The sequence below is a fragment of the Tupaia chinensis genome, unplaced genomic scaffold (genome assembly GCF_000334495.1).
Source record: "Tupaia chinensis unplaced genomic scaffold, TupChi_1.0 Scaffold000498_1, whole genome shotgun sequence".
NCBI classification, from domain to species: domain Eukaryota; kingdom Metazoa; phylum Chordata; class Mammalia; order Scandentia; family Tupaiidae; genus Tupaia; species Tupaia belangeri.
In genome coordinates, this window is record NW_006160010.1 from 3,608,112 (window position 1) to 3,619,351 (window position 11,240).

An 11,240-nucleotide genomic window follows, 5' to 3' on the forward strand; every position below is an offset into this window, starting at 1 on the left:
AAGCAGGAACAAAGCTTCATCAGTATTTACAGCCACTCCCCATCGTTCCCATTACCACCTGAGCTCCTCCTCTTGCACATCAGTGGCAGCATGAAGTACTCGTAGGAGCCCCCAGATGGAACTGTCTGGTTGCAGGAAAATAAGCTCAGGGCTCCCACTGATTCTGTGTTATAATGAGTTGCATAATTATTTCATTATGTAATATAATAGAATAACAATAGAATAAAGTACACAATAAATGCAATGTACTTTAATTATTCCAAAACCACCGCATCCCCATCCCCTACCCCTACCCAGTCCATGGAAAAATTGTCTTCCACAAAACCAGTCCCTGGTGCCAAGAAGGTTGGAGATAGCTAATTTATAGGGTCTCAAAAGAACAAGATTTCCATAAAATATATTTGTATTATAGACAAGTCAACTAATTTTTAGTGTAATATAATGCATTTCTTGAGACCAGTAAGCAGTGTAGTGGTTAAGGTACTGGACTCCCACATGGCCAACTGCAATTCAAGTCTCAGATTCAGCAGTTTAAGACTTACCCAGGTGCTTATGAGTAAGTGTCCAAAATCCCAGGAGGAGAAAGGAGAAGGAACTGCGGCATGGATATCCCCCTGGGGAGTGATTTATTTCTTTCTCTGTCTCACTTGGTCTCTTTCTGTCAAGTGAATACACTCTATAGAAAAAACCTTAAATAATAATAATAAGGATAATAATACATTTCTTAACTAGGCAGACTATACCCTAAAATACTTTTTCTGATGTAATGAAAAAGCCCCAATGACAAACTATGCCTGCATTGAGACCACCTATATTTTAAATCACAAAATACTTAATAATTAACATTACATTTATATTAAGAAAACTACTCTTTAGATGACCTATGAGAAGGAAGAAAAATGCGATTTTATGAATCTTCTGAATAAAAATATATTGACATTCTATTGTATCCAGAGTAATGTCAAGCACTAAAGAAGATCCCAAGGAACAAAAGATAGGGCCCAAGCCCACAGGGAAAGAAAGTATAATAGACATGTGAAATAAAGAAAGAATAAAAGCAAATGAATGCTAATGTGGCAAAGATAGGCTATCCTGAGAAAACCCTAAAGGAATTAGATTAGAAGACAGAGGCTAAGTACATTTCAGGAAATCCGTATCCATTGGTTGGCCTTAGATAAACTATGTAAGGAGATTGTTCCCATCTCATCTCTTTCAGGCAACCTTGATCATAACTAACACCATGCCACCTACAGTCCATTCCTGGAAGACAATAAAGGAAAGAATAATTATGTCACAGAGGCAGAGACTTCTTTCAATACTTTCCCTAGGAGATTTAGAAACTTATTAATGTATCTATCAAATTACTGTAAAAGGAGTTCTCATCATGTCAAATTTGCAGAATCCACTAGAAGGAAGCATTTTAGAGATGACCAGGAAAAGTTCTCACTACCAGCCACCCTGGTCCACTCAATGTCCATGCTTCTCTTCCAGTCCTGGGGCATTAACTGCCCTTTCAGCAATCTGCCCCCGCTGCCACTTTTCTAATCTCATCTGTGCATCTTCCCCAAAATGGGGAAGAAATCCTCTCCTGACTGTGCTCAGGTACAAAGAAACACCTCCAGGACCCTATACCCCATCCAACCACTCTCTCAATTAAATGGCCCCAATGATGGAAGTACTTGTGAGGGCCTCCCACCACTTAGTTATCCTTTGACTTGCTACTCCTACTTTTTGGCTTTCATTTCCTGTTTCATGATCACAAACCCTTTAGCTTTTAGTCATTATCATGTTCATTTTATAATTCTTAAACTCTATTTGTGCTTTTCTCTATATCTCTGTAAAATTGTTCTGATTCTAACTTGAAATTCAAATATGGACCTAGTGTATCCTTAAAAATCCCTACTGGTACTATTTATTCTTGATGAATTTTTTTTTTCATACCTACAAATAAAAGGATTTTCATAGTTTTCCCCAACACTCCACAAATATTTTATGAGGAATGCATGCCAAAATGAGACTCTCACTCTGGTAAACAGTGTCTTGGCATACGTGCCACCAAAGCATTTGCAGACTGATAATATCTGTTAGATAGCCAGAGCATGGTGGACTGATTGCTGCAGCTGTTGGGAGAGGGGAGGGAATTTTAGGCTTAATCCCAACTCCCCTGCATACATTCTTTGTTGCTAGACAAGCTAGCAAACCTCATGTGACATTATGGTATTACAAAATTGTGATCTTGACACCGTTTCTAGAACAACAGAATTTTAAACGTTAAAAAAAAATGCAGTGAGTGCTATCATCATGAAATGATGAACTTTTGTGCAACCGTCACACAATATAGTAAAATCATAGTCGGATTAAATGAACGTCACTTCAAATTTACAATATTCAAAAAAAAATCACTAAATATGTCTTATTGAACCATGTCTTAAAGCCCCGAAGTATATAGTTCTAGGATGGATTATATGATGTACAATGGTCTCTTCAAAGATTGTTTAAAATTATGAAATTATGTTCCCCAGTATTTCAGGAGCTTACGTCCTTGTTCTCAACTCATTTTCACTCAGATCTATAAGGGTGGACTGCAGACCTCAACAGAGTCTATGAAACTCTAAAGCAGATGAATCCCCATCTGCTGAGGTCTTTGAACAGTTTCTTACATGTGGATTTCACAGCTATATTACAGTAATTTCTCCCAAGAGCTCATATTTGATTCTAGCCCTTCAGTTGTCCACCTCTGATGATGAAGATTCCCATTCTATTCCAGAAACCCTTCGCGGATCTTTGAACCCTATATTCCTTTAGGTACCACCTTTTCTGAGTCTGTATATTCCTACACCAGAAATATTTTATAATTCCCAGAACACCCAATTACTCTAGAGGAATATCCTTAAAGATCTCCTAGAAACTTTGTGTCTCTTTCTGCTCACCCTTATAGTAGCCTGTCAAGTTCTTAGGTCTCAGGGGGGTGGGGGGGAATATCAGAAACCAATGCACAATGCTAATAACTGTGAGATAACTAAATAGATATAAATGTTTCACAAAGGTGTTCCACAAGAAGAGGTCTATTAAGTAGATGTGCGAATCTGGAGAAAGAGAAAGAGTAATTCTGTTTAATAAGATGTTTCCAGCATTATCTTACTAATTTGCTGAGGAGCAGGTACAGGCCATACAGCACTTATAAAGTAATTAGAACTCCCCGATAATTGTTTTTTTAATTAACAACAAATTCAAAGGGAAAAAAAAAAAACTGCTATTCATTCCCACTCCTCTTCTGGATTAATTGTGTTAGATTCAGGAAAAGTAGTTTATGCACAAGAGATTTTTCCTCTCCAAATTACAGGGTGAAGATGAGCAGATTGGATACTCTTATGTCATTTATGAAGCCAAGAAAGACTCCTTTATTTCTACTCTTTTTAATGTTCCAAGAAAACCCACTGATCATTTCTGACAAGCTTTTGGTCCCTTATCAGGGAAGAGAAGATCTCAGTACAAACACTTATGTTCCCCTTAGCCCTTAACACAGTGTTCTACCCTCAATAATAGAAGGTTACTGAGTCACATAAGTCCAACAAAGAGAACGCTGATCATCAGCAGTGATGACGAAGACATCAGCATAGATATAATGAGGGCTGCCCGGTCTACAGAAAGCAAACAAGAATATTACTGTGATAAATCCAGACGCTTCATATTGTAAGCAAATGACTGATCTCTTAGCCAGAATTGGCCCCCCGTGTTCAGCCTTCTATTTTATTTCAGATCAGTGGTTCTGCCTTCTCCTCTGTTCCTCCAAACTGAGATCAAATATCCGTTCCAGTGAAGGAAAAATGCTGATGGATTTCCCACTGAAATTAAGCCCATCCTTTCTGTAGGAATCTTACCAAATTTTGAAGCTTACAATTTAAAATTTCAGCCTACTACTAGAAACTAATTCTCTTTTCTGAAAATTTCACCTGTTACTGGTCTTGACAGTGCCTCCATGTAAGTTTTTATTCTCTGTATTCTAGAATGAAAAAGGATGCCCTTTTTTTTTTCATTCTCTTTTTTGCCTAGGAATTGAGATTATGCTTTGAGGTAGGATGAAAGGCTTAAGAAAGACCCCAATTTGTTGCATACATATAAAAGGCAATTTGGGAAAATGCCCTAAATGCATCATTTCTTGCCTCTTTCATGGCCACTGAAAGAGAGAGAAGCATAGTGTCATACTGGCAACTAATCATTCAGAAACTAAAACAATATTTGTAACTGGGCTACCATACATTCTCATTTGTCCTTGAACAGCCTTGGCTGAAATGCCCTTTTTCACCTTCAGAAGTGTCCCAGTTTAGACAATAAATTTTATGGTGACCCTATTTATAACCAAGTTGAAAGAGAAAATTCTTCAAGCTTCTTAAAGTGATTTTCCAGGTCAATATGAGGCTTCTACTGCTACTCAACCTCAAAGAGAAAAATACTTCAAAGATTAGGGTCTGGTTATATCTATCTTTCCTTGAGTTTTCACCTAAATAATATAATCTTTATATCTTCATAATTAGATGTAAAAGTCTTCCCGTATGACAAAAGATAGACTAACTTGTTTAAGTGTTCAATATAACTAAAATTAAGAGAGATTAAAACTCACAAGACATCTCACCTGTTTCCACCAATATTTAAAGACCCCAAAGACTTAGAGAAATGGCTCATATTCATTTATTAATTCAATAGACATTTTATAAGTATGAGGGACTGTGCTTAGTGCCATGGCATAGAAATTCAACCAGACACAGACTTTGGTCTCATGGATGTTATAGTCTATCAGAAAAGATAAGAAGCAACTGTGATAATTATACCTGAGATGGGAGACCATGCAGTACTATGTCTAGCGGAGGGAAGCTGATACTCCTACTGGGGGACATGGAATGTATATTCATGTAACCATTCTGATTGTTAAAATTTTGAAATACTTTCCAATCAGTTGATACAAAGAAATTCTCCACTTATTTATGCTACAAATCATCTTATGATGCCCTAAGAGCCACAGCAGCAGCTAAAAATGTTTAGGAGCTGGTGAGGTTAAGGTGACCCAAAAACTGCTGAGTAAACAGAGGCAGCCGCCATGGCAGTGGTGAAGATGGAAGCTGGAAAGGTGAAGGAAACATCCACTTCTCAGAACAGCTCTGTGTTGACAGACTTGCAGAGCTGTGGCATTGGTACCCACATTGTCAGAAAGGGAATGGGAGCAGGATCCCAAGATCAGATCACACGAGAAGTGCTGGTTGGTTTTCAGATGCATACATGGCCATAAAATATGGACAACATACCCAATACTTCCACTGCAGCAAAACACCAGGCTCCCAGGGATCTGAAGAATGCCATTTTATTCCCTGTAGAAACACATGGATATGATTACAATATAACATTATTCTTTTGATTTTTATTAATGGTCAGTATAAGAAATTACCACAATGAATACATGTTTTTCATCTTTTCTAAACGCCACTATTAAAAATACTTTCTTTTATCATGGTAATCCATGGTTAGATTCCTGTTTATGTCTGAGAACATTTTCTTCTTACCAGTCTGTATATATTCCATTATTAGAAAATAAATACTACATGACCCATGGAATTTCTTTACTGGCCTTTGTGACCTGCACAGGAACTATCTTTAATGTGCAATTGTAGAAAATATCCCTATCTTTGATTTCAGATTCAGGGATCTCTACTCCTTTACACAGCCCTTAATATTTTAGCCTTATGCTAATATCTTACTACATATCTGTAACCCATGTCAAACCTTTCTAAAACAGGAAAGCTGTCTAACGCATCAGATATATTTATGTATATAGTACATAAAAATATTAAATCTTTTTTCATCTTAGAAGGAATTTTCATGAAAGTGCAAAAGACATGAAGCACTCACCAATACTCTTCCTCCCTACTGGATCGTCTCACAACTCCACCCTTCCTTGGGAGCTTTCCACAGATCTTGCCACGTATCTGCTGAATAGCAGAATAAATGAATAATACATTGAGAGGATTATTCTCAAGACTACAATGAAGGTAAAATGCTACCACAAATGATGTCAAAATCTCTTCATTTTCCCCACTAGATGTGTTAACAAATATTGTGAACGTGAATTAGTCATCATCTCTGACCAGGAAATCTGTTTTGATTATTTAGGAATTTCATGGCATTAGAAATAGCAAGGATTTGAACTGAAATGCAACTTCAAGAAAATCCTGCCTGCTACTATAAAGCAGAACTTTCCATTTAGCAGGCGAATACTCCATGTATCTGCATTTCAAGGAGCCTGTTCTTTTCAGTTTCCAGGGTAGAGGTCCCCCCTTTGGAACTACAGCAAATTAAGAGGTGTGTGATTCTTGGAGCTTTGTCTCTTTTACATTAATAAAGACTAATCATGTTTAAACATGTTAGCACAGCAAGTTCAGGGATGTGGGGTAGGTTGCAGCTCTAAAGTGAAATTAACAGTGCGAAGGAAGCAATGTGAAACATCGTGGAGAGAAATTGATTGAAAATGAAAATGAGATGTCTTTTGAAGAAGATGGCCTATAAACCTGACAGGTTGAACCAAAAAAAGAAGGTTAAAAAATATCATCAGAAAAAGCTGGCCTCTGTGAGATTAAAATAACTCCTTGGTCACTCACTAGAAAGCAACTGCATTAAAAGAGAAAAAGTCATGCCCATCATATGCATATTGCACAGAAGATAGCTTTTAAGAAACGAGTCACAAGCAGAAAATTCCGTGTACAAGAAAACAAATCAAGGGGGGAAAAATAAACTGATTCTTTAAAACCAGCAAAAATTTCTTCTCTCTTTCCTCTCTCTCTTTCTTTCTCCCAAAAACATACACACGCAGTTCCTACCTTCTCCCTTCATCTTTGAAATTCTTTTTATTTGAATCTGAACTGACCTTTCTGGTCACTCTGACTGAACCCTGCTAATATCACACATGCACTGACACCTCTCCCCCCCATTAGCCATGAAGCTCAGTTCCCTCTCCTATAACTGCTTGTATAAAACATTCACATTTACAACTTGTTTTACTCACTCGCCAGGGTGGTGTGTGCTGGCCTACATCCCTGGGGATCACTCAGGAGGATTAAGGCATCACCGTGGGGTGCTGAGTACTCTGTGTTCATGGTGAGAACAGCCATGTGCCCTGTATTAAGACATGGAGGCTCTAATCTACCTCCTCTCTGAGAGGGACAGACACACATGCACATAGTAAATCAGGATACAAGGAGCCACACAACACTTGCTGAGCATTGTGAGTTGTTAACAAGCTGCCCAGAGAGTGAGAATCTCTGCCTTAGGGTAAGTTGTCCTCACAAATAAGGACTCAGGAACTCTACGGGCCGTATTCATTTTGCCGCCATTTATTTGTGCTGGGTAGGATTTCATTATTTATTTTTCTTCTCTTGTATACAACTACAGATCACTCATCAGGGGCCATTTTGCATTAATATAAATTTCTGCCATGGTACAACTATTTCAGGTAAATCAGTCACAATGATGACTGAGGAAGAAGAAGAAGAGAAAAATATATTGATAATTTAATGCTCACTATGTACTAAGGGCTTTCTGTGAATTGTCCCATTGGAGACTCCTGCCTTGAAGCCGAGATTATTTGTATCCCCACTTTATAAATGCATGACTAACTGAGAGAAAGAACTAAACTCTGTGCTTTTGTGACTTTAAAGTGTAGCCATGGAGAGTTAGGGCTGCGTTTACCCAAAAGTAAGCGTGTATAGCTCATCGATGGCTTTTTTGTAGCTCTCTTACCCCAAAGCAACGTCTCAGGAACACACTCACCCACATGACTCTTCCTAGCAATGCAGGTACTTACTTCCCTCCATTTAATTGATCATCTTTATTAACAGAAGGAAATGGATAATTAAATAATCAGGCAAGACATCCATTAATGTAGATATGCATGTAGCTAAGTGTTCGATTTATTTAAGAATGTCTGTAAAAGTGTTACGTATTGTCAAAATATTGTATATGGTAAGTAATACCACCTTAAGCTAGGGTGTATTTCTTACCTCAGGGGTCTGCTGATGAAGTCACTTATCTAATGGGGGAACAGAGCTCCCAGCACTCTTAAAGGATGGATCAGTGACACCAGGGAAGATGGGTATTAAGTGAGAGGGAAAGGCATATCCTAGTTTCTTTTCATCCCCCTTCTCCCCCTACTCATGGAACAGTTGACAAGCTGAATAGCTTGTGTGGGTGAGTTCATCAGTAGGAGTGAGTGGAGGAGGCTAAGGCAGACAGTTCTCCCAAATTAGCCCACTGCCAGTCTTGGTTCGCCGGCACTTTGACACCAACGTTGGGACGCAAGCTTTATTGCAGTGGCACTTTGGCAGGATACCATTTCACAAGGAGTTTCTAGCTCTAAGAAGAAGAACAGGCCTGTTATTACCGGATGCTTTAAATTCATGGGCCTTGCAAATGGATAGATGTGTTTGTCAAGGAGTCCACATTTAAAGAAATACTCGATGTTGACTTTTTGTGTGGGTGAAACTCACTTAACCCTCTGAGAGCTCCCATTTCAGCTAAGAAAAAGCAGTGGTTAGCTACATTCTGAAGAAGGAATGATAAGGATTATAAATTATCTTCTGAAACATAAATTTACTCAAGAATGCACAACGGTAATGAACATTTATAAATGCCAAGAATAAAGCATTTAGTGAGAAGGCTGATGTTAGATTGTACCTATTTGTCATAGGATTTCACTGGAAGCCTTTTAAGTAAATTCCTTCAGTTCCAAAGAATAATTTGTAGCTTGACACAAATGCTGTGATGTGTTGCAGATGCTGCAAGCCCTCAATACTGAGTGCAAGCATGAACAACAGTATTCCCCCCTGAAACACACACACCTTTTTTTAAATTATAAGCATACAACCATTCTCCATGGCTGCAATGTGTGAAGGTTAAACCCTTATTTTATATCGGATATAAAATAAGGAGACCAATTCACATAGATAACATGAAAAATTTGTCTCACCTCTTTAGTCAGCCTTTGAATGTAAGGAAGTTGACTTCTAATCAAAATCAACCTAGCAAAGTTAACCCAAGGCTTGTGTAATGATGACTACTATTGAATAAGAACGACGTGATTGGAAAGTAATTAACAGCATGATCGAAACTTTTCCTACCGTGTCATCATCTAGCTTTCCCCAGCCCATGATTCTTACAGTAGTTAAAATCAGCATGAACGTAAACATGCTGTTACCAAACTTTGCACCTCTGCACCCCAGGGTGTCACAATGAATTCACCAAAAAGATTTTTTTTTTTTAATTTTAGAGGGAAACAGAGAGGTTGAATACCTGGGACCAGCAGTTGGTGAAATAGCTATGTCGCTGGATTCCCATGTAGTCAATCGCTGTTCAATTCCCAGACTCGGAGGCTTAAACGTACACTGGGTGCATGTGCGTGCATGCCCAAGATCCTGAGAAGAGAATGGAGGAGAAGGGATTGTGGCATGGCCATCCCACCCAGGGAGGCATTTCTCTCTTTCTGTCTCTCTGGCTCTCTCTGCCTTTCTGGCAAGCACACATGCCATATACCAAAGATCTCCTCCCCACAGGAAAAAAAAAAAAAAAGAGAGAGAGAGAGAGAGAGAGAGGTTGACTACCTGTCATTGTTCCACAAACTATCAGCTTCTAGTTGTTCAGAATTTCAGTACTAGACTGCTAGATTTCTTCCTATGACATCATGTCTTTCTGAAACTAGTTTTTCAGCAGTTGTTATAAGCAAGTACTACATGACAATCACTGTGGAATATGGAATGGGAGCTGTGGAGGGCAATGTCTCATCTGATGGCAAAGGGTGAGAGGTGTCCGGCAGACACTCGGATCCCATTGTACATAATACTGGGTAATAATGACATAAAATGTACATATTTCAATCTACAGTGTATTTTTTTAATGACCACTAAGTCGTTAGGACATAAATCCTGATTAAGTTATTCAGACTCACCACTTCATACTACAGTTACGTATTTCTTTTAGCCTGGGAATGCTGCACTGAGAGAAGAATTGTGGGGATGTTCAAACCATTATGAAACAAAGAAGTCTGAGGATCTCCATTGAAATCATGTCTTCCCCTTCCCCACCACCCATCACACGCACATGCATACACACTGACACACATGTTAAAACGGATCTCTTTTATTCCTGTTCAGAAGATAGTTATTGAGCATCAGATATGTGCTAGGGACTGAATCAGAGCCTAGATCGGCAGTGTGAGTAGAACTCATAGTCTCTGTGTTATGAAGCTTAAGCTCTTAGACACAGGCAGCTAATGAGGAAGTAAGTAAGAAAACACAGAATACAACATGCCCTAAAGAATAGGAAAAGTTTTCTTTCCAGATTTCACTCTCTAACTGTAAGGGCTCCCTTTTTCACTCACCAGGTAACAAAATTATGCATGACTTCCATGACTTCCTTTCCTCAAAACCCACCTGCCCCCCTTTAAGAAGGACTTGGCAGGAGCATAATCAACATGCAGGATTAGAAGTGGCATGAGAGAGAACATGAGTGAGATTACGCTCTGGGAATAGATGTGGTCTTCAGCAAAGGGATAGAGGTGTGCTTGACAGACTGTCTGAATTATACCAGGGGACAAGCTGGAGACCAGATAATAAAAGGCCACATCTCCAGGTGAGACCTGTCTGAGCAGTCTACTGCTCTAAGAATTCAGTGTTTGAGAGTTTGTCCCTTCCCACCTGAATGTCCCTGAGTGCCATGAATGAGGCTGAGAGGCAAAAGGATGTCCCTGAAAGAGACACGGAGCCTTGTCATTTAGCTCAAATGAAGTCCTCTTATCACTGATGCTCAGATAAATACAATTGTGCACAAAGTATATCCAATCTGATGCAGGCTTTGCTCCTACCCCTAGCTAGCAGGACAGATCCCTAACAGCAAGACTAGATACTACCAACATTCCCTTGCCCACAGCTCTACATAAAAGTACTCGTACACCCTCCTTACCAAAAGGATGGGTTATTGATGCCCACACAATACTTACCAAAAAAATCCTGCAAGAATTCAGGTATCAGGGTTATTTCAACTAGAATAAACATTCCCTACCTCTTGGCGTGTATCTTTACTCCAAAAAGAGACTGTGGTTTATATGAGAGAAGTAGTGACAGAACAGACCCATCATGAAAAAAGCAAACAGAGATCTTGCCTCTCGTAATGGAGTGAGATTTCAGGACTAGATTGACACTCTT